At 35.8% G+C, this 25,225-nt stretch overlaps 1 pseudogene across 1 annotated transcript; it reads left to right on the top strand.

Annotated features, from left to right (window-relative positions):
• Positions 1 to 874: 874 nt before the first annotated feature.
• On the top strand, positions 875 to 24,000 carry LOC121940762 (uncharacterized; annotated as a pseudogene). Its single transcript, XR_015779547.1, has 14 exons — positions 875 to 1,028; positions 2,254 to 2,520; positions 5,102 to 5,380; positions 6,271 to 6,570; positions 7,167 to 7,268; positions 8,402 to 8,463; positions 13,652 to 13,865; positions 16,036 to 16,302; positions 19,564 to 19,842; positions 20,733 to 21,034; positions 21,821 to 21,916; positions 22,228 to 22,245; positions 22,407 to 22,479; positions 22,629 to 24,000. The product of XR_015779547.1 is annotated as an uncharacterized LOC121940762 (transcript).
• Positions 24,001 to 25,225: the final 1,225 nt, after the last annotated feature.

Here is a 25,225-nt window from a genome sequence, read left to right as displayed (position 1 = left end):
AGCTGAAACGATTAAAAAACTGGTTCAACTGGTTTACCCTCTCCAGGCTCCCTGATGGCTGTCTGTTCGTCCCCTTAAGCCCAGTGATGTGCTTCATCCCAGTCCACACATCCCTCACACTGTTCTGCTGGAGCTTGGCCTCCAGCTTCCTCCTATAATTGTCTTTACATGTCCTCAGCATCTTCTTGAGGTCATGCTGGACTCTCCTCAGCTCCTCTCTGTCTCCAGACCTAAAAGCTCTCTTCTTTTTGTTAAGTTCTTTCAGGTCACTGGTGATCCATCCTTGCATTTATCAACAACTTGCTGATTTCCCTTTTTTTCCCCATGTTTTTTTTTAAAGAAATCTAACAACCTTGTTTAGGGTTCAAAGGTTTAAACACTTGTGAAATGCATGTAAAAGCACTGCAAGTAAAGTGATGTCAGTTAAAGGGTTAAAAGGATTAAAGTCACAGATAATTACAGTCCACACTGAAAAACTGTCTTACTGCACATCAGCAGCGCAGCAGGTGAGCCACACAGAACAAAAAAAAACAATAACTGCATCCCCAAAGACTGCAGAGTATCTGATCGGTGGCTGACAGTGACCTCTGACCTCCCAAAAGATGTAATACATGTCTGCACGTGACATCACATCATCCTAAAAATCACTAAACAAGATCTGAGCAGCAGCAGGTTTATTACTCCTTTAATGTGTCGATAAAACAGAATAAAGCCCCGCATGTGTGATGTCTCTTCGTCCTCTTACACAGGCTGAAATAACATCATTTTACTTTCACTTTCATTCATAACATCTTTCAGCGACTTTCACCGAGTTACAGGTGACGTCGATGCTCAGCCTAAATTCTCATTGGTCACATTGAGTCTCCACCTGCTTTTTATCCGCACTTCATCGTTCGCGCTCGAGCAGGAAAGATGGTGTCTGTTCTTAGAAATTTTAATCGTTTTTCTGTCAAAGCTTCAGATGGTCAAAATGAAGACCTGGATTGTCCTGATTGTCCTGGGAATGTGTCTCCGTGGCGCGGCGGCACGTGAGTCCATTGTTTTGTTGTTTTTTCAAGTTTGTTGATTGTAAAATAAGTGTTTTATATTAATTTAAGGTTAAGTCAAGGAGTAGAAAATGTTTAAAAATTAACAAATCCCTGATCTTAAAAATTCATGTGATATATATATATGACATATATATATATATATATATATATATATATATATATATATATATTCATTTCAGTGTAAACTCAACACAGATTATAAACGGTAAATCTGTATCCATAGACAGATTCCATAATAATATTATGTATACTGTACCCTCTCATAATTAATAAATAACAAACAGAGATGAGTGAGAATTATTTAACAGTATGAACAAGCACAAAAACACACAAATAAAAGCAACTTACTAAACAAAAATATTAAGTTCATATCAGTGTTTTGTTTGACTTCTATAATTTTTTGAAAATAAAATATAATATTCATTCATGCAAGTCATTTGCCAGAGAATTAAACATTTTTAATCCATATACTGAAATACACATCTGCTTAAAAGTAGTACTCCTGAATTCTGTTATCAGTATCGGCCACATAAATCCAGTATCTGACGGGCAGTAATGTTTAAGAATTTGATGTAATAACAGGAAGTGGATTTAAAGTCTTCTTTGTTACCTTAAAAAGATTGAGGATAAACTTTTGAAATCAGGACTGAGAGCAAATAAACATCATAGTGGAGGGAATATTGGAGAGGACATGAATCCAGTATATAACAGATACTAATAAAACTTACCAGAATGACGTCATTAAAAAAAAAAGAGATCTTAATTAAATGTCGAGTTATGTCTGTTAACATATTTTGGGTACTGTGTTATTGAAATACAGAGCACTTTCTTTTGGTTGTATTTTTAAAAAGTATCTTTTTACTTAAACATTTGAATTCCACAAACCATCTTCAGCATATATTTAACACCAGATCAAAAAAGACACCTTTACAAACTGCTTTCTGTCAGTGAAAGTCAGCAGCATAAATGTGTGACCTAAATATGTGACTCCTTTGATATTTTATTTCAACATAAAAACATTTTAAAGACAAACTCATTGGAGATGTTAAAGTTTTGATTTTTGTATTTATGGAGTGCACAATTTAGATGATTAGATGCCTTTCATGTAGTTCTTTTTTATTCTGAGTGCAGTAAAATAATATTAAGTGACTGAGAAAACTGTAATACTGAAATATGAAATAATTACATGAATATTTTCTTTCAGGGATTCACACTCTGAAGTATTTCTTCACTGCGTCTTCTCAAGTCCCAAACTTCCCAGAGTTTGTGGCTGTTGGGCTGGTCAATGAAGTTGAGATGGTTCACTATGACAGTAACACCAAGAGAGCAAAACCCAAACAGGACTGGATGAGCAGAGTCACAGAGGGCAAAGAAGACTACTGGCAGTATCAGACTGAGGCCTTGGTGGGTCAGCAGCAGTCCTTCAAAGCCAACATTGACTTTTTAAAGCAGCGCTTCAACCAAACTGGAGGTTTGTTCATGTTTAACTTTCTGCTGATAAAATGTTGTTTATATTTTCACCTCGCATTTTAGTAATGATTTGAACCACACTCTCTCTCTCACACACACACACACACACACACACACACACACACGCGTGCGTCACAAGTGTTTCATTCACACAGGTGAAACAGTTTGTATTTTGGCTGAAACACAGTCAGACTCAACAGAAACATCACTGACACTGAGACTAACTGGAAGCTGCTGCACTACACTGATATGTGTTTCTGTCCATCCCATAATAACCAGCAGAGATGATTAACCCTTTATCTCCACTGGATCAGATCAGAGTAACTCTCCTGAAGTGTCCACAGCGAGTTGGTCCGTAATAACTGGACTGCAGGAACCAGCTGATCACAGCAGTTTAACACTCAGCTGATAGAGGAACGTTACCGCCTGGTTTCTCAAACTGCGGCGCAGGACTGTAAACAGGACGCAGGCTGCTTGTGCCGGGTCCTCATATGAGAGGAGGAGCAGGATGGTTTAATAAAGCCGACTGACAGGACGACACGATGGACGTCTCATTCAGATCACAGATTTAAAACGTTGAACAGCTCGACTCTGCTGCACTGACCACAGTGTGTCCATCCCATAATATAAATGTAAAGCAGAACTACAGATAAGATCATTTTACTTGATCACAGTGTGTCGAAGCCATAATAAACACATATAGAGCTAAATAATAATTAATCAATCAGTCAGTTGACTGTATCAAATTAAAACCATTTTGATATTCAGATAATCATTTAAATATTTTATTAATCAAAATGTCTAACCTTTATTTAGTTTAAGGTTTAACACAAGAATTTCCTGCTTTTCTCTGTTTAATTCATTTTTTTATAAAATACTCCCTAAATATTTTGCAGAATATTGATTAGATCACATTAACTGTCCTGTGCTGACCACAGTGTGTCTGCGCTGTCATAAACACAAAGCGCTGAAACGGTTAATCAATTGATTGATTAGTTTATCAACAGAATTTTTTACAACCATTTAAATGATCAGATAATTATTTGAATCTTTTATTTAAGCAGAAAGCCAAATATTTTCTGGGCAAGTTTCTCAAATATGAGGATTTTTTTTGCTTTTTTCAGTTTTATATCATTTAATATTTAATAATGTTCAGTGTTGATCAGACAGAAGAAGCAGTTTAAAGATTTCACCTCAGCCTCTTGAAACTGGACATTTTTCACCATTTTCTGATTTTTTTAAATAAAAGTGTAAACAGTTATTAAGTTAAAAATAGTCATTATGTAATCAGTAATGACAAGAATATTTAGTTTGAGCCCTAAATATGTTTCAGAATACAGATTAGATCACATTAACTTTACTGTACACAATGTGTCCATCCCATAATATACATACATAAACAGTAGAACTACAGATTGGATTAGATTAACTTTACTCGATCTCAGTGTCTCTGTGACATAAGAAACATGTTTAGTGTTGAAACAATTATGTTTAATCGATTACATGATCCAACAGGATATGTATTGACGACTATGTTAATAATCAGATAATCAAAAGTCTTTTATTTAAGCAAAAAGCTGAGCATTTTCTAGTTTTAGTGTCTCATTTGGGAGAATTTCTCTGTTTAATTTAATTTTATATGAAATAATGTTCACTGTTGGTCAGACAAAATATTAATTTATAATGGGCATTTTTCACATCCTTCTTAAATTTTACAATAAATGAATCTATTGATCAGAAATAAAAAGTATTAAAAATAATCATTATTTTCAGCTGTAATTATACAGTAGAAGTCCAGGTCAGATTAGATGAACTCTGCTGTTCTGACCACAGTGTGTTGGTCCGTCCCATCAGGCAGCATCAAGACAACATCTGCAGGTGGAAACAGCTGTCGGTTGTCTTGAGTGATTGACTGATGGACGGACCAATCAGGACACACAGACTGCGTCCCAGTCTCCATAATGGTCCTGCTGGTCTCTGTCTTATTCTGACCAGTTGTAGTAACACACTGCTGAACAGGACACACTGTCCCGGCTGAGCAGGTGGAGTCTAGAGACTAATCCTGGACTGAGACTGTCCCTCAGAGGAAGCATCTAGAGCCGCCTCAGGACAGTCTTGTCTGTAGTGTCTCACAGGAAGAGGACACTGTTGGACTGATCTACTTTCTGCAGGGTCTCAGTGGCTGTAATGTCCAGTCCAGGATCAGGTTCAGTCTGTTCGTCAGGACTCCACCTTCAACAGTGGAGACAAACTGTTGTCTCAGTGGACGCAGTGTGTCTCTGTGGTTTTAAAAAAAAAAAAGAAAGAAAGAGGACATGAGGATGTCAACTGTGTGAGGATGTCACTGTGTTTCCCAGCAGTCTCTGTCTCTCTGTCTCTCTCTTTTAAGACGTCCACAGTGTCCAGATGCTGATTGGCTGTGAGTGGTTGTCATGGAGACAGTAACAGCCGGAGGTGTAGATCCTCTGGTTTGGTGTGTGTGGATCAGTGTGTCTCTGTGGAAAAGATGTGATATCAGCTGATGATAGATGACTGTGATGTGGTCTCACTCTGGTTTAATGCTGTCTTTGTGTCTCTCTCAGGTGTCCACATTGTCCAGAACATGTACGGCTGTGAGTGGGATGATCAGACTAATGAGGTTAAAGGTTTTAATCAAGATGGTTATGATGGAGAAGACTTCATATCATTGGACTTTAAGACATGGACATGGATCGCTCCAAAACCACAAGCTGTCATCACCAAACACAAGTGGGACAATAACCAAGCTAAGACAGCACAGGACAAACAGTACCTCACCCAGATTTGTCCTGAGTGGCTGAAGAAGTATTTGGACTACGGGAAGAGCTCTCTGCTGAGAACAGGTAGAATCACATGACCTGATGTAGTTTAACGAACATAATAATCTTCACGCGTCTCTTTTGTTTCGAACCGACGGCAACATCACAAAATTCACGAACCAACAAACAGAGACCCTCTTTGTATCAGTTTAACACATTTCTCTCTCTCTCATTCTCTCACCTCTTCATTCATCTTCTCTCCTCTCTTATATCAGTCGTATACATTTCATCGCAGCGTCAGGCACGGCTTTATGTTTTACACACTTTACACACTCGGCACGTTATCCGTATTATAATGTTAATATTCACACACAAGTGCTAATTTTTAATTACTGTATTTATTTGCTTTTATATTTTTATACACTTGACATACTCAGCACATTTTACACACTTTTATTTTTTAAATATTTACATACTTGTTCTGATTGTTTACTTTTACTGTATTTATATTTGATATACTTGTGCTGGTACTTATTTCTACTTGCTATAATTCTCTATGCTGACCACAGTTTCGCTCCAGGGATCAACGAAATATTTCTGATCTGTCTTCTTTCCCTTTACACCATTTTCTCTGTCACTCTCTCCCACATTCATCACCTCGCTTTTCCTCCATTTTCTCTCTTTTTTCTTCTCTATATTTTTCTTTGTCTCAGTTTTTCTCTCCATCTCTGTCTTTCTCACACTCACTGTCTTTCCAAACTGTCTCACCCTCTCTCCTCTCTTCATCTGTCTTTTATTTCTTCTTTTTTCTTTTCACATTTATATTTCAGTGAGATTTATTTACATTAAATATATAAACAGTCTTTGTGTTGTTCAAGCATTTATGATACATCACATCAAACAGGAATGACAGTATAAATATAAAGTCAATAATAATAAAGAACCTGTAAACTGTCTGTCTCTTCTCTCTGCAGAGCGTCCCTCAGTGTCTCTCCTCCAGAAGTCTTCCTCCTCTCCGGTCAGCTGCCACGCCACAGGTTTCTTCCCCAACAACGCCATGATATACTGGAGGAAAGGAGGAGAGGAGCTTCATGAGGGCGTGGACCTCGGAGAGGTCCTCCCCAACCACGATGGGACCTTCCAGATGAGCAGCGACCTGGACGTTTCATCGGTCAAACCTGAAGACCGGGACAAGTACGAGTGTGTGTTTCAGCTCTCTGGTTTGGAGGACATCCGCACCAAACTGGACGTAAAAATGATCAGGACCAACGAAGGTAAGACTTGAGTCAGAAGTGATGAAGGTGGGAAACACACATTTAGTTTGCTGTGACTCTGCTGTATTTTTTATGTGTTTTTAAATTGTTTTGTCTTCAGTTTTATCCATCAAGTTTTTTTAAATGTATAATTTTAAGGCTTAGATTTGTGTTAAACAAATGCACGTGCCCACGTCTGGACCTGGAGTTACTGCTGTTTTTTCTACAGTTTGTCTGCTGTTTATATGAAGTTTGATTAATATAGAAAATTATTAATGATGAAACAAACACATAATTCATTTTTTAAGTGTCTTTGGTTTCTTTTTTATATTTTGAAATTAGCTGTTTTTACCACATTTATTTTGTTTTTAAATTGTTAAAAAAAAATTGTGCAAAGCTTTTTTCCCCATTTTTTTGTAACTTTATATGTGTTTAACTATAGTTCAGAGATGATACAGTTATGTTGTACAGACAAGTAGGGATACAAATCAATGTTAACAGCAGCAGCAGTAACATATAGTGTCTGCCTACAAGATTGTGGTCTGATTGAAGGATTTTCTTCTGACCTGCTTCATCTGTTCAAGTTTTGACTAATTTTGTTGTTTTCTGCTCAACAGAGAAACCTGCTGATACGACCATCCCCATCATTGTTGCAGTTGTTGTTCTTGCTCTCGTCCTCATCGCTGTGATTGTATTTGTGGTTCACAAAACGAAGAAAGGTGAGAGACTCTAACATTAAGATTTTCTTTTTTTGCTGCTATTTTGATTTTAAACTTGGAGTTGACGCTGTTATCCAGATTACAAAATTGAGTCAAACTCCAGCAGTGAGCGGTTTAAGTCGCAGAGCCACAGTGTCACGATGATATGACGAGATATGACTAAGCTGTCTCTGCCGTAGAAAGACTCAAATACTTTTGAAATTTATGTTACATAAACAGAAAAAAAACAGAGAAATTGAGGCTTTTGCTGAAGAGGTAGAAAACCTACAACTACCAGAATGCAAAGTTGCTGCACCAGACCAGTAAACGCTCCTGCTGGTGGATGAATTAACGAAAACTCGTATGTGTGAAACAATGGCAGCCAGCCGGCAAGAGTCAGTTTCATATCACAGTTAAACAGTTCGCTAAAACGCATTTCTGAAAAGATTTTAGGCGAAAAATATGCTACAGTATAACAGAGTCTTATATTTGATCAGCGCTGCTTAGATTTATTTAATTTGCGTCTACAGCCGAGTTTGGTCGTGGGGGGAGAAGCGATATCTCATGCTACCCACATTATTTAGAAAAAGTAAAATAATAGATGAAAATTGGTGCAGAATCCATTTAAATATCATTACTATTATGTAGCTATTTCATCATATTTGCTTCTGTTCTTCATATTATGTTGAATTTGTAACATATTACAGCTGTTTTTAATGTATGTGCATTACTGGGAACACACTCACATACATTTATGCCCGTTAAAGACTGACCAGCGATTTTATGGCGCTCAGTGAACTCTTTGAGGTATTCAGTTGCTCGCAGGCAGAGAGTGGAGCCACACTGTTTTACCACTGTGTTGTGGATTGTGTATTTTGTACTTTTGGGGGAAAAAAAAACATTTTCGTCTTTTATGTCCATGATTAGTCAGAGTGAGCTGTATGCGTACAGGATATGAAACGCGCGTTAACTGATGATATAAGACACAAGTGATAGTAAAAATAATGAAGTAAGATAAAAACAAAGGTAGAAGAGATACATTTATCAGTTTGAGTAACTAGGAGAGGGAGTCATATCTGTCAGGAAGACAAAGATATTCTGGCGTTTTTTTGCAATAATGACAACTGAAATTGTTTCTTTGTTTTTTATTTCAGCCAAATGCCCTCAATCTGACAACAGCTCTGAGCTCTCTAAGAAACTGAATCCAGACCCAACATCATAAAAACACCACCCTGCACACAGTGAGTTTCCTCATGTGACACGTGAACTATTCACAGCTGTCGTTACACGAAGCTGCTTTAAACCGACTTTCTGTGATTGTTTCTGTTTCCGCTGTAAAACTTCTCAGACATTACAGCTTTAAAGAAAATCTTTGCCTGCCAGTTGATTTTTCACAACAAACATGAAAAAAATGTTAAAAAATGAGAGAGATGCATTCAGAAATATTCACATCAGCAGCTCAGATCATATTTAAAGCTTAAAAATTGACCTTTAGTGAAACAGTGACACTGATTTATTGAAATGGAGTTGAACCAAATGAAAAGAATTAATTATATTGCATGTTAAATGACTGAACCATGGGCACTTTAACTCTAAATGATGCTGTAGATTTGTGGCTTTGTTGAACTGAATTGTCCAAATTCTTTGGGTTTATTTTGTTTTCTGTTTATTGTTTGTCTCTTTAGGTTTATGGACACATGTTGCACTGGAACAATGTTTGTGTATCTGTGTTTCTGCTGGTGATGAACTCCACCTCTCGCCCAGTGTGCACTGGGATTCACTCCAGTTCCCTGCGACTCTCAGCAGGATGAGCCAGTTAGGAAGAGGATGGATGAAGATTTATTTTGTGAATTATCCTGATTTCTAAGTCATTAACCCTTTGAAATCTGAATCAACATCACTTATCTTGTGCTGCTTGCAGGAGTATTTCACAAGCGTTTAAAACTTCGAATCCTGAGCAAATTAGTTGGATTTCCTTTAAAAAACACAAGTGAAAAGGCAGCGAGCAACTTGTTAAGAAATGTTCCACAGATTGCAAGAAATGTGTAGATTTATTACATTATTTTTTTAAAAAAGCTTGGAAAAACTATCGTGTTTAAAAAAAAAAACATTGAAAAAATGGTAAATTCTTTATATATAATTATCATAAATATATAATTAAAATTATGTCAGAAAATTATTATGATTTTGAAGCACTTTTTTCAGGTCATTCCCTTGTTTTTGTTTATTTGGTTTTTACATTTTTCTAATATTTAGGGATTTTTTTGTGCTTATTACTAATTTTGTGCTAATTTTTGGGTCATTTCTCTGAGGGTCATTAAAGAAATCAATCTAATTTGCTCAGGTTTCAAAGGGTTAACCTGATAAATAATCCAGTGTGTTTATTTCTGCTCTCTAAAGACCCCCTATGCACAAATACAAAATATAAGCACCAGTGCAAACTTTTTTTTCCAGTTGTGTAAATAGGTTGTTTGTATATTTCTTTAAAACGTTTGAAAAGATTTAGTTTGATCTCAAACAGGCCAAAGCTTATAATTTATGTCTTTGAGTGTTTTCTTAATGAATTAGGAATATGTTGGCTTTTGTTTCATAATGTTAATCTTTTGATCTGTTTTTATTATATTTTAATTTTAGCAGAGATTCTCAAAGGATTGTGGGATGTTGAAGCTTCTCAGCACACTGATAGAAATGTTCCTGTAAATATTTCCTGCTCGTATTTTGGGAAAATAAATGTTTTCTCTGTTAGTTTGTGGGAAACCATGTTAATGTTAACAGTCATGGAAAACCTGGAAAAGTCATTGCATTTCACAATCAAATCACAGTTTCACAGTCACAGTTTTCCAGGCCTGGAAAAGTCATGGCATTAATAAAAGTTATTGAAAGTTTTTGGAAAAGTCATGGAATATTGTTGTGGGTAATAAAATCATAGCAGTAATCATTGGTGGACGACTTTCAACGTAATTTAACATGACAGCACATTAATTTTCTGTAGCTGTCGTAACGGCTCGAATATGTGATGATGAGTGACATTTTGTTAACTGTCACGTACGATTATTAATTTTCTCCCCGTCTTACGTCTCTCCCTTTATGTACGCCAGCTAGCTGAAATTACATTTTAGAATTTGAATCTGATATTTTACAAAAATGCCAGGCAAGTCGGGCAAGACATTTTGATTAATGTTATTATTATTATGGGTCATGAAAAGTTTTGAAATGTTGTCAGTTAAAATGTGAGGGAACCCTGCATGAAGAAATTGCACAGCGATGATCAAAATCAATTCTTGTGTTGGTTAAGTAAGTTAATATCAGATGAAATTTCTCTAATGTTTCATTTCTTTTGCACTTTTGTTTTGCTTTTCAATAAAGTGTCATTTCATTTCAAATGTGTGTCTTTTTGTGATTCAGCATTTATGTTGACAATAATTTGAATAGAGTCGCTGCGTTTAGTTGTTTATTGCCCTTTGGACTGTAAACTTTGTGATCTTTGGTTTATTGATACAAAGGAAACTTAACTTGCTGGATGTTGGATGACTCACATCTGAAATAAAAAAAAAAAAACAACCTTTAAATTTGCAACCTGAGAGACATTTTCATAATAATGTTTTCAAAATACAAAAATTGACATTGATAACCTTTATTTTCCTGGTTGAAGAAACCCTGACTCAGCTAAAAACAAAAAGGTTATGATGTGCATCATGTTTTTTAATTTATTTACTGACAACTTAATTTTGTTACTTATGTGCTGCACAGAAGTTACTTTTGTGGTACATTGCAGAGAAAGCAGAACATGATAATTTTTTGTACACATTTTTATTTTCTCTTTATAATGTTTAAAATGCTTTTTTATTTCAGAAGACAGATTTTTTTAATTGCACATCATGCTTGTTAGTACAGCACACAGGAGTGATGTTAATAATCCAAATAAAAAGTTCCCATTCATAAGTGTCTCAGCATTGATGTAAAAGTTACTTCTGATTTTTGATGTCTTGGGAAATCTGCGTTTTGCAAATTAAAAAAAAATCCTTAAAAGAGATTAAAGAAAGAAATTAAAGATGTAAATAGGATGAATTTCACAAATAATGTCATTGTTCTGCTTTTACTTGATTAACAAGTTAATGTTGATGAAAAAAGTCAAACTTTTATAAACGTGGCATTTTCTAGTATAATAAAATTTAGAAAATATGGTTTAACATGGACATTACTGTATAGAGTGTAAAATCCCAAATTTTAGTACAACTTGTACAGATTAGGGTTTTATTCTTGGATAAAGTGCTTCTGAAAAAAACAAGTTATTTATTTGTTGTTTGTTTGATTTTATAGTTGTTTCATATAAGAGTTTTCTTTCCCCTGAATTCAGCATTGTTAGAGGAGTTTTTTAGGTTTCAGCGAGCGGTGAAGCTGTTTATTGACACTAAATACAGTTTATATTGATTTTATTTCATTATATTATTCTTAAATTGGTGAATACATAAAACCGGATTCACTGATCACAATGATGTTTTGGCAATTTGACACCAACAGAAAGTCAGGTGACATCCTCAGGTGGTTTCCCATCAGGAGATGCATAAAGTGTCCACAGGGGGCGCTGTCACACTGCTGACTGTCTGTAAAGGTGAATTCAGAGATAAACTCAGGTATTGATCAGCACTAATAAACTCAAGTATCGATCAGCAGTGAGCAGGAAGAGATTTCTCAACCAGAGTTCAAGCCTCAAAGTCACAAACAAATTAAACCCCACAGTCTGTATAAAAGATGTGACACATGTTGATTTGTTTGTGTAATAAAAATGAATAAAAATGTCTCAATTGAAAAAGACCAAAACATCTGAGTTTTCTTATCAAAGCTAAATTTGATAACCTTTTATAAAGTGCTTCAACAACAATAAGTGAGGATGGAAACAGAGTCACGGTGCCGAAGCAAAATGAAAAACAGCATCAGATGTTGAAACATCAACAGAAGTGTTAAATTTCTCTTGTTGGAGCAGTTTTCAGCGTCCACAGCTCCAAATCAGCTCAGGAGCATTTAGCCTGTCGGACAGAGCCGAGCTGATCTGATGTCTGTGTTTAAAAAGCTCTCTGACTCTTTCTGCTTTGCTTTCTTTGGTTCTTGTTTTCATTTCAGAGTCAAACACGGAGGTGAAACTTTGTGTCATGGAAACGATCTTGTGTTTTATGATATTTTCTGTGCTGATAGTTGGTCTGAATTAATGAAAATTAGCAAGAATTAGTAAAAAGTGAAAGAAAGTACCTGAAATAAAAACAAAAACAAAAAAAGTAAATTACCTGAAAAGGGTTCTTTAAAAATCATAATAATTCTGTAACATTGTTTTAAATATGTAATCATGATACAATAGTTTTTCTCTCACTTTTTTCCTTGACATTTTTCTTAGCTTAAAAAAATGTTTAAAAAAATGTTTTTTTTTTAAAACATTTTCTTATCAAGTTGCAGTTACAGGGATCTGTTTAACATTTTACAGACCTGAGCAAATAGGCTTTATTTCTTTCAAAAACATAGGAAGATGACAATGAAGAATGTAAGAAAAAAATAATGAAAATTAGCAAGAAATGATTAAAACGTGAATGAAAATTACCTGAAATCAAAACAAAACAAAATATTATTTAAATTATTAAAATTATAATAATTCTTGACATAATTTTAAATACGTAATTATGATCATTATATAGTTTCTCTCTAGCTTTTTTCTAGACATTTTTCCTTATCTAAAAAAAAATCTACAACTTTTTTTTAAAAACATTTTCTTTACAAGTTGCAGTTACATTTCTTGCTGACTGCCTTTTTCCTCATTTTTGGAGGAAGCTAACCACCTTTTTTAAGGTTCAAACGTTTTAATACTTTTGAAACGCATCTAAAAGCAGCACAAGTGATTGTGATTAAAGAGTTAAAAGGGTTAAAATTACAGATGATAACAGTCCCCACAGAGAAACTGTCCTGCTGCACAGCAGCTGCAGGTTTGAGCCTCTGGGGGGAGCACCTCACCACATTTACTCACTATAACATCAGTGAAAACACACTTTGATTTGTTGTTCAATATTTTTGATCAGGACTGTTTTCAATCCCAGCAGCTCAGACACACAAAATATCACTAACTGCATCCCCAAAGACTGCAGAGTATCTGATATGTGGCTGACAGTGACCTCTGACCTCCCAAAAGATGTAATACATGTCTGCACGTGACATCACATCAGCCTAAAAATCACTAAACAAGATCTGAGCAGCAGCAGGTTTATTACTCCTCTAATGTGTCGATAAAACAGAATAAAGCCCCGCATGTGTGATGTCTCTTCGTCCTCTTACACAGGCTGAAATAACATCATTTTACTTTCACTTTCATTCATAACCTCTTTCAGCGACTTTCACCGAGTTACAGGTGACGTCATGCTCAGCCTAAATTCTCATTGGTCAGATGGAGGTTGATATCAGTCTCCACCTTCTTTTTTTCCGCACTTCATCCTTCGAGCTCGAGCAGGAAAGACGGTGTCTGTTTGTCTCAGAAATTAAACATTTTAGTCGTTTTTCTGTCAAAGCTTCAGATGGTCAAAATGAAGACCTGGATTGTCCTGATTGTCCTGGGAATGTGTCTCCATGGCGCGGCGGCACGTGAGTCAATAGTTTTTAAGTTTGTTGATTTTTAAATATAATATACTTCGTATCTTTATTTAGTGTAAGTTTAAGCTTCTTCTGGTGGTCTTTGGTGTTTAGTTAAAGGACTTTAAAATGTTTAAAAAATAACAAATCCGATATCTTAAAGTTCACGTGTGTAAATTCTTGCTGCCGTTTGTAGTTTGGTCTCTAATTTTGTCGGTGGCCGCTGTTGAGTTTTTGACAAGAAGTAAAGCCTACAGTGTATTTCTGAAAAAGGCAGACGTGTATCTTTCTACGGCTTTTTTTTTTATTTCGGTCAATATTTTATAATATTGGGACCATTAAGATCGATACTGTTTGATCGATCTTGATGCTAAAATGCAGCATGACGACGCAGCGCTGCGCAGTCCAGCACACAGATACATGAAAAGAGGCCGAAATACTTTAAAAACATAAATAACTGGCGTTTAAACGGGAGTTTATATGCCAAAACTATATTGCACTTGGTAATTTAAGTCTTTAAGTTGTTCTTGACCATTTTATATACCGAGGCTACTTTTCTAAAAGTGTAATGTCGTGAATTTAGTGCTGTTGATCATGACTGTGATTTTAGAAAATATGTAAGTAGTTCTTATTAGGGACTGTTCGTTATTTATGAGAGGGGAGGGGTGTGGAAAATGGGGGTATGGTATTTTTTAAGCACAGGGGAAGGTCGTATGGTTTTTTTATTTGGCTTAGGAGAAGGACATTCAGCTTTAAATTATTATGTTTATTGTATAATTATTTTGGTACCCTTGGAATTTTCAACCTCAAACAAGTGGGTTTTGAAAGTATTTTTTCTTTAAAAATCAATTCAATTTCCCACCATTTATCATAGCCAGAAACTAACTAACTAAATAAATACGGTTATTTTGGGATAAGGGCGCTTTCTGCATCATTTTCCTTTCGGGGAGTCTCAAGGAAAAATGCATAAAATCATATTTTTATGATAGAGGTATTTATTTTTTTAAAACAAGAAAAAATAATGAAGTCACACTGTAGCCATCTTTTTACTCTGATAAATAATAATGTGCAGTCCTTTAGTTATTTTTAATTTATTAAGCAAAATTATAATATTTTCTTCGTCTCAAAACACTTGCCAGCACCTGTACCGGCTGCTGTGAAGGTTTTAGATTTCTATTTTTATCCAACAAGTCATTTGATGGCTTTGTTTTCCTGCTGAAGCCAAACAACTTCCTGCTTTGTTGGTAAAATACTTAAAATCGATCCCTGATGTATTTCATCTATATTAAACACATTGTTACAAGATACATTGATTTTCTTTTCATTTCCAATAATTTCAGTTTAATCTCCAACTCAAAATCTGAACTGTAATCTGTGACCACATAATACCGGCTTCATAATTGAAAAGGAGCGAGAAGAAAATAATATTATATAACCTCGTCCTCTCTCATAATGAATAAACAACAAACAAAGACATCTGTGAATAATTTGAAATCAGGACTCAGAGCAAATAAACATCAGTTCATAGTGGAGGGAATATTGGAGAGGACATGAATCCAGTATATAACAGATACTAATAAAACTCACCAGAATGACGTCATTAGAAATAAAAGAGAACTTAATTAAATGTCGAGTTCTGTCCGTTAACATATTTCTGGGATTGTCTGTATTGAAATACACAAGACTTTCTTTTATACAAAGTATTGTTTATCAAAGATATTGGGAGTAAAACTTTAAAGTCTTCAGTAAATGAATGAAGACGTATGAAAGTGAGGAAGACGAGGGACGAGGTCAGATCACTTTTTGTTGGTTGTATTTTTAAAAAGTATCTTTTTACTTAAACATTTGAATTCCACAAACCATCTTCAGCATATATTTAACACCAGATCAAAAAAGACACCTTTACAAACTGCTTTCTGTCAGTGAAAGTCAGCAGCATAAATGTGTGACCTAAATATGTGACTCCTTTGATATTTTATTTCAACATAAAAACATTTTAAAGACAAACTCATTGGAGATGTTGAAGTATTTATTTTTGTATTTATGGAGTGCACCTTTTAGATGATTAGATGCCTTTCATGTAGTTCTTTTTTATTCTGAGTGCAGTAAAATAATATTGTTAAGTGACTGAGAAAACTGTAATTCTGAAATATGAAATAATTACATGAATATTTTCTTTCAGGGATTCACACTCTGAAGTATTTCTACACTGGGTCTTCTCAAGTCCCAAACTTCCCAGAGTTTGTGGCTGTTGGGCTGGTCAATGAAGTTGAGATGGTTCATTATGACAGTAACACCAAGAGAGCAGAACCCAAACAGGACTGGATGAGCAGAGTCACAGCAGATGATCCTCAGTACATCCAGAGGAACACTGAGGGACTGGTGGGTCAGCAGCAGTCCTTCAAAGCCAACATTGAAGTTGCAAAGCAGCGCTTCAACCAAACTGGAGGTTTGTTCATGTTTCACTTTCTGCTGATAAAATGTTGTTTATATTTTCACCTCGCATTTTAGTAATGATTTGAACCACACTCTCTCTCTCACACACACACACACACACACACACACACACACACACACTCACGTCACAAGTGTGTCATTCACACAGGTGAAACAGTTTGTATTTTGGCTGAAACACAGTCAGACTCAGCAGAAACATCACTGACACTGAGACTAACTGGAAGCTGCTGCACTACACTGATATGTGTTTCTGTCCATCCCATAATAACCAGCAGAGATGATTAACCCTTTATCTCCACTGGATCAGATCAGAGTAACTCTCCTGAAGTGTCCACAGCGAGTTGGTCCGTAATAACTGGACTGCAGGAACCAGCTGATCACAGCAGTTTAACACTCAGCTGATAGAGGAGCGTTACCGCCTGGTTTCTCAAACTGCGGCGCAGGACTGTAAACAGGACGCAGGCTGCTTGTGCCGGGTCCTCATATGAGAGGAGGAGCAGGATGGTTTAATAAAGCCGACTGACAGGACGACACGATGGACGTCTCATTCAGATCACAGATTTAAAACGTTGAACAGCTCGACTCTGCTGCACTGACCACAGTGTGTCCATCCCATAATATAAATGTAAAGCAGAACTACAGATAAGATCATTTTACTTGATCACAGTGTGTCGAAGCCAAAATAAACACATATAGAGCTAAATTAAAATTAATCAATCAGTCAGTTGACTGTATCAAATTAAAACCATTTTGATATTCAGATAATCATTTAAATATTTTATTAATCAAAATGTCTAACCTTTATTTAGTTTAAGGTTCTCAAACACAAGAATTTCCTGCTTTTCTCTGTTTAATTCATGTTTTTTTATAAAATACTGTTCAGTATTGGTCAGACAAAAGAAGCATTTAAAAGTTTTCACTTCAGTCTTTGGGAACTTGACGAGCATTTTTAACTGTTATCTGACATTTTACAAACAATTTATTGATTAATTGAAAAATAGTAATTAAGTAATAAATGATGACGAGAATATTTAGTTTGAGCCCTAAATATTTTGCAGAATATTGATTAGATCACATTAACTGTCCTGTACTGACCACAGTGTGTCTGCGCCGTCATAAACACAAAGTGCTGAAACGGTTAATCAATTGATTGATTAGTTTGTCAACAGAATTTTTTACAACCATTTAAATGATCAGATAATTATTTGAATCTTTTATTTAAGCAGAAAGCCAAACATTTTCTGGGCAAGTTTCTCAAATATGAGGATTTTTTTGCTTTTTTCAGTTTTATATCATTTAATATTTAATAATGTTCAGTGTTGATCAGACAGAAGAAGCAGTTTAAAGATTTCACCTCAGCCTCTTGAAACTGGACATTTTTCACCATTTTCTGATTTTTTAAAATAAAAGTGTAAACAGTTATTAATTTAAAAATAGTCATTATGTAATCAGTAATGACAAGAATATTTAGTTTGAGCCCTAAATATGTGGCAGAATACAGATTAGATCACATTAACTTTATTGCACTGACCACAGTGTGTCCATCCCATAATATACATACATATATAGTAGAACTACAGATTGGATGAGATTAACTTTACTCGATCACAGTGTGTCTGAGCTATAATAAACATATATAGTGCTGAAACAAGTAGTCAATGAATCGATTAGCTGATCAACAGAAAATTTAATGAAAATAATTTTGATAATCAGAAAATCATTTAAGTTTTTTATTTCAGCAGAAAGCCAAACATTTTCCAGTTCTAGTTTCTTAGATATGATAACGTTCTGCTTTTCTCTGTTTTATATTATTTAATATTAATTACTGTTCATTATTGGTCAGACAAAAACAAGCAATTTGAAAATTTCACCTCAGCCTCTGAGAACTTGTGATGGACATTTTTCACGATTTTCTGACATTTTACAGCGTAAACACTTCATTGATTAATTGAAAAATAGTCATTATGTAATCAATAATGACAAGAATAAATAGTTTGAGCCCTAAATATGTTTCAGAATACAGATTAGATCACATTAACTTTACTGTACACAATGTGTCCATCCCATAATATACATACATAAACAGTAGAACTACAGATTGGATTAGATTAACTTTACTCGATCTCAGTGTCTCTGTGACATAAGAAACATGTTTAGTGTTGAAACAATTATGTTTAATCGATTACATGATCTAACAGGATATGTATTGACGACTATGTTAATAATCAGATAATCAAGAGTCTTTTATTTAAGCAAAAAGCTGAGCATTTTCTAGTTTTAGAGTCTCATTTGGGAGAATTTCTCTATTTAATTTAATTTTATATTAAATAATGTTCACTGTTGGTCAGACAAAATATTAATTTATAATGGGCATTTTTCACATCTTTCTTAAATTTTACAATAAATTAATCTATTGATCAAAAATAAAAAGTATTAAAAAATAATCATTATCTTCAGCTGTAATTATAAAGTAGAAGTCCAGGTCAGATTAGATGAACTCTGCTGTTCTGACCACAGTGTGTTGGTCCGTCCCATCAGGCAGCATCAAGACAACATCTGCAGGTGGAAACAGCTGTCGGTTGTCTTGAGTGATTGACTGATGGACGGACCAATCAGGACACACAGACTGCGTCCCAGTCTCCATAATGGTCCTGCTGGTCTCTGTCTTATTCTGACCAGTTGTAGTAACACACTGCTGAACAGGACACACTGTCCCGGCTGAGCAGGTGGAGTCTAGAGACTAATCCTGGACTGAGACTGTCCCTCAGTGGAAGCATCTAGAGCCGCCTCAGGACAGTCTCGTCTGTAGTGTCTCACAGGAAGAGGACACTGTTGGACTGATCTACTTTCTGCAGGGTCTCAGTGGCTGTAATGTCCAGTCCAGGATCAGGTTCAGTCTGCTCGTCAGGACTCCACCTTCAACAGTGGAGACAAACTGTTGTCTCAGTGGACGCAGTGTGTCTCTGTGGTTTAAAAAAAAAAAAGAAAGAGGACATGAACTGTGTGAGGATGTCACTGTGTTTCCCAGCAGTCTCTGTCTCTCTGTCTCTCTCTTTTAAGACGTCCACAGTGTCCAGATGCTGATTGGCTGTGAGTGGTTGTCATGGAGACAGTAACAGCCGGAGGTGTAGATCCTCTGGTTTGGTGTGTGTGGATCAGTGTGTCTCTGTGGAAAAGATGTGATATCAGCTGATGATAGATGACTGTGATGTGGTCTCACTCTGGTTTAATGCTGTCTTTGTGTCTCTCTCAGGTGTCCACATTTTCCAGAACATGTACGGCTGTGAGTGGGATGATCAGACTAATGAGGTTAAAGGTTTTAATCAGTTTGGTTATGATGGAGAAGACTTCATATCATTGGACTTTAAGACATGGACATACATCGCTCCAAAACCACAAGCTGTCATCACCAAACACAAGTGGGACAATAACCAAGCTAAGACAGCACAGGACAAACAGTACTACACCCAGCTTTGTCCTGAGTGGCTGAAGAAGTATTTGGACTACGGGAAGAGCTCTCTGCTGAGAACAGGTAGAATCACATGACCTGATGTAGTTTAACGAACATAATAATCTTCACGCGTCTCTTTTGTTTCGAACCGACGGCAACATCACAAAATACACGAACCAACAAACAGAGACCCTCTTTGTATCAGTTTAACACATTTCTCTCTCTCTCATTCTCTCACCTCTTCATTCATCTTCTCTCCTCTCTTATATCAGTCGTATACATTTCATCGCAGCGTCAGGCACGGCTTTATGTTTTACACACTTTACACACTCGGCACGTTATCCGTATTATAATGTTAATATTCACACACAAGTGCTAATTTTTAATTACTGTATTTATTTGCTTTTATATTTTTATACACTTGACATACTCAGCATATTTTACACACTTTTATTTTTAAATATTTACATACTTGTTCTGATTGTTTACTTTTACTGTATTTATATTTGATATACTTGTGCTGGTACTTATTTCTACTTGCTATAATTCTCTATGCTGACCACAGTTTCGCTCCAGGGATCAACGAAATATTTCTGATCTGCTTTCTTTCCCTTTACACCATTTTCTCTGTCACTCTCTCCCACATTCATCACCTCTCTTTCCCTCCTTTTTCTCTCTTTTTTCTTCTCTATATTTTTCTTTGTCTCAGTTTTTCTCTCCGTCTCTGTCTTTCTCACACTCACTGTCTTTCCAAACTGTCTCACCCTCTCTCCTCTCTTCGTCTGTCTTTTTATCTCTTCTTTTTTCTTTTCACATTTATATTTCAGTGAGATTTATTTACATTAAATATATAAACAGTCTTTGTGTTGTTCAAGCATTTATGATACATCACATCAAACAGGAATGACAGTATTAATATAAAGTCAATAATAATAAAGAACCTGTAAACTGTCTGTCTCTTCTCTCTGCAGAGCGTCCCTCAGTGTCTCTCCTCCAGAAGTCTTCCTCCTCTCCGGTCAGCTGCCACGCCACAGGTTTCTTCCCCAACAACGCCATGATATACTGGAGGAAAGGAGGAGAGGAGCTTCATGAGGGCGTGGACCTCGGAGAGGTCCTCCCCAACCACGATGGGACCTTCCAGATGAGCAGCGACCTGGACGTTTCATCGGTCAAACCTGGAGACTGGGACAAGAAATGCAGTGTGTGTTTCAGCTCTCTGGTTTGGAGGACATCCGCACCAAACTGGACGTAAAAATGATCAGGACCAACGAAGGTAAGACTTGAGTCAGAAGTGATGAAGGTGGGAAACACACATTTAGTTTGCTGTGACTCTGCTGTATTTTTTATGTGTTTTTAAATTGTTTTGTCTTCAGTTTTATCCATCAAGTTTTTTTAAATGTATAATTTTAAGGCTTAGATTTGTGTTAAACAAATGCACGTGCCCACGTCTGGACCTGGAGTTACTGCTGTTTTTTCTACAGTTTGTCTGCTGTTTATATGAAGTTTGATTAATATAGAAAATTATTAATGATGAAACAAACGCATAATACATTTTTTAAGTGTCTTTGGTTTCTTTTTATATTTTAAAATTAGCTGTTATTGCCACATTAATTTGGTTTTTAAATTTTTAAAAAAAGAAAAAACCTTTTTTTCCCCCAACTTAACATATTTAACTATAGTTCAGAGATTATAGGCACTGTGTTGACAGAACCGCTGGTCAGTTTTAGAAGATGGGTCACCGTATTTTTTAAATAAGTGGATGATTTTAATGTTTCTAAAAGTAAGTCAGAATAAAATTAACTGTCCATGTATGTTTGTCAGAAGCTCTCATTGTGCCAAAACCAACAGTTTGGGACAGAAACCAACATCGACACACAGCCGAACAAAGACATCAAAGCTAGAAAGAATAAACGAGCATAGATATAGTAAAATGTCGTGCAGACAAATAGGAATACAGATCCAAATTAACAACAGCAACAGTAACATATCGTGTCTGCCTACAAGATTGTGGCTTCATCTGTTCAGGTTGTGATTATTTTTGTTGTTTTCTGCTCAACAGGCGCTGACGTGACCGTCGCCGTCATTGCTGGACTTGTTGTTCTTGCGCTCGTCGTCATCGCTGTGATTGGATTCTTCATTTACAAAAAGAAGAATGGTGAGAGACCAAAAACAGAAACATTATCTGTGAATTTTTTCAGTATTTCGATTTCAAACTTTGAGTCGGTGCTTTATGTGTGACTTTCCAGCAAACAAAATCTGTTTCAGCCAACAGTGAGCGCTGTAAAATATTCAGCTTAAGATAATGTGACTATAGCATGATGATGTAGGGAGAGGTATGAAAAAGTAAGAGATTTATTTAAAAGTTTAAATGAGTAGAAATTGGGATTATTACTGGAAAGAAGGTGAGAACGTGAGGCATTTTTAACTGTAACAGTATAAATAATTTATCTTTTATTTTTATTTCAGCCAAACGCCCTCCATCTCGTAAGTAAAACTTGTTTTTATTTTTTTCTGACCTGACATTCACTCTGTAGATTTAAAAGAGCTTCTGGGTTTTGTGTCAGAGATCTTGTGCAGGATGTTTGCTGCACTGTTAGCTGTAAACACAGTGGATTGGGGCTGACATTGTGTTTCTGATCTTACAGCCATCAGCAACCCTGAGGTCTTGGAGGAGCTGAATCCAAACGCATAAATCAGAAACACACCACCCCGTACACAGTAAGCTGCTTCATATGAGACATCAGCTATTAACAGCTGTTAAACAAAGCTGCCTGAAACTGTGCAAAATTACTCTGCCAACATTTATGGTAAACTATTTTATATCTTATTTACTTAATGTTATATGTTTTCTCTTTTTGTCTCTGTAGGTGAATAAATACGTTTTGCACTGGATCAGGGAGCGATGTCACCACACTCTCCTGTAAACTGGGAGTTCATCAGTTTTGCATCACCCTAAATTTCCCGTAGGCGTGAGTGTAAATGGTCCTCTATCTGTGTTACTCCTGGTGATAAACTGTACTCCATTACCCAGGTTGCACTGGGATTGACTCCAGTCTAGATGCACACAGGATGAACACAGTTTTGTATCACTGTGGTAAATCATATAAAACACGACATGAACTTAAACGATGATAGGTTTCATCAATGTTGCCCTGCACACACACACATACACAAACATCAGTACAGTTTTTTTTTCAGTTTTGTAAATAGTTTTCCTGAATATATTTTTCAAAACTGATAAAATTAAAATATTTTGTTTGGTTCTAAACAGGTTAAAGCAAAATATTTATGTCTTTGAGGTTTTTCAAAAGCGTGTCAGTTTTTGTTTCATAATATCCATCTTTTGGTCTGTTTTAAAATTTTCAGCATGCTGATATAAATGTTAATAGTATTTCGGACTAAGGATGCTTCTTCTCGTTTAGTTTTATAAAAACAGAAACTTAAGCTGGACGCTCACAATCATTTGTTGTTGGTTAAGGAGATGAATGTCAGATGAAGTGGACTTTCTGCTGGGATACACAGGGAGGGTAGAGTCAGGATAAAATTAAAACCAGAGGGCAAATAAAGCAAGATGCCGGACGTGTTATGTCAGTATAAAGTAATACAAAGAAATTGACCAAAAACAACAACAGAAAAAATAAGAGAAATCAAGCCATAAATAAAGAGAAATAAAACCGATAAAACAGAAAAGGATCAAATGAATAAAAAGCCCGGTGTGCAGTGGGATTGACTCCAGTCTCAGTGCACACTGGTTGGAGTTTTGTTACACTATGGTGAATCATATATATCACAACATGAAATTAAACAGTGATAGTTTTTATTAACGTTTTCCATCTCCACAATTACACAGACACAAGCATAAGTGTCAGTACAATTTATTTTCCAGTTGTGTAAATATTTTTTGTTTGAATATAATTTTGAATGTATTGATTTTGTTTGATTCCAAACAGGTTTAAGCAAGTCGTTTATGTCTTGGAGTTTTTTTCAGGATCATGCTGTTGGTTTTTGTTTCATGGTATCTTTGTAAAAGGGTTGTGTGATGTTTTAAGCTTCTCAGAACGCTGATTGCAATGTTCATGAACATATATACTGCTGGCGTTTGGGGAATAGGGACGTTTTTGGTCTGAGCGCTTTTTTTGTTTTGTTTTTCAACAAAGAAATTAGAAAGTGATGCTCAAAATCACTTCTTGTGTTTCAGTTCGGTGAATGAATGTCAAATAAAGTTATCCTGCCTTCTCATTCTTTTTGCACATTTGTTTTGGTTCTTAATAAAGTGCCCAAAAGTCGAAGTCTTTTTGTGGTTCTACATATGCTTACACATCAGTGACAATTTTAATTTGCTACATGTTGAACGGGCCGGTCTGTGGGGGCTGACTCGCTCTTGGCACCTCTGCTTTGGCTTCATTTTTCAACCCCAGAGGTTACTGCTCGTTCTGATCATGGTTTTTACTTCTTCTGTGGTTATTTCTCCAGCCCCAGGTGACAAATGTAGTACTTTGGTCTTACTTATATCTACAAACTACTACAACAAACTCTCCCTGTGAGGCAAAATCTAATGAAATCCACCCTTTTTACCACAACTTGTAGGGGTTTTGTTCAAACCAGTACAAGTTCAAATCAAGTTGAAGTTTTTTTTGTTGTTGTTTGATCTTAATAGTGTTTTCTAACATAAAATTATTTTCCTGAATTCAGCGTGTAAATGTGTTTCTTAGGTTTCAGGGAGCAGCAATGCTGTTCACTGCCATTAAATATACTCTAAACTTCTTTAATTATTCTAAATATGATAATAAAAACATGAGTATGTTTTGGCAGATTGACACCAACAGAAAGTCAGGTGGTTTCCCATCAGGAGATGCATAAAGTGTCCACAGGGGGCGCTGTCACACTGCTGACTGTCTGTAAAGGTGAATTCAGAGATAAACTCAGGTATTGATCAGCACTAATAAACTCATGTATCGATCAGCAGTGAGCAGGAAGAGATTTCTCAACCAGAGTTCAAGCCTCAACGTCACAAACAAATTAAACCCCACAGTCTGTATAAAAGATGTGACACGTGTTGATTTGTTTATGTAATAAAAATGAATAAAAATGTCTCAATTGAAAAAGACCAAAACATCTGAGTTTTCTTATCAAAGCTAAATTTGATAACCTTTTATAAAGTGCTTCAACAACAATAAGTGAGGATGGAAACAGAGTCTAAACGGTGCCGAAGCAAAATGAAAAACAGCATCAGGTGTTGAAACATCAACAGAAGTGTTAAATTTCTCTTGTTGGAGCAGTTTTCAGCGTCCACAGCTCCAAATCAGCTCAGGAGCATTTAGCCTGTCGGACAGAGCCGAGCTGATCTGATGTCTGTGTTTAAAAAGCTCTCTGACTCTTTCTGCTTTGCTTTCTTTGGTTCTTGTTTTCATTTCAGAGTCAAACACGGAGGTGAAACTTTGTGTCATGGAAACGATCTTGTGTT

Source organism: Plectropomus leopardus, chromosome 17, assembly GCF_026936395.1.
Source record: "Plectropomus leopardus strain MGB_pleo_1.0 chromosome 17, ASM2693639v1, whole genome shotgun sequence".
Classification (NCBI taxonomy): domain Eukaryota; kingdom Metazoa; phylum Chordata; class Actinopteri; order Perciformes; family Serranidae; genus Plectropomus; species Plectropomus leopardus.
This window is presented reverse-complemented; position numbering and strand designations above follow the sequence as displayed.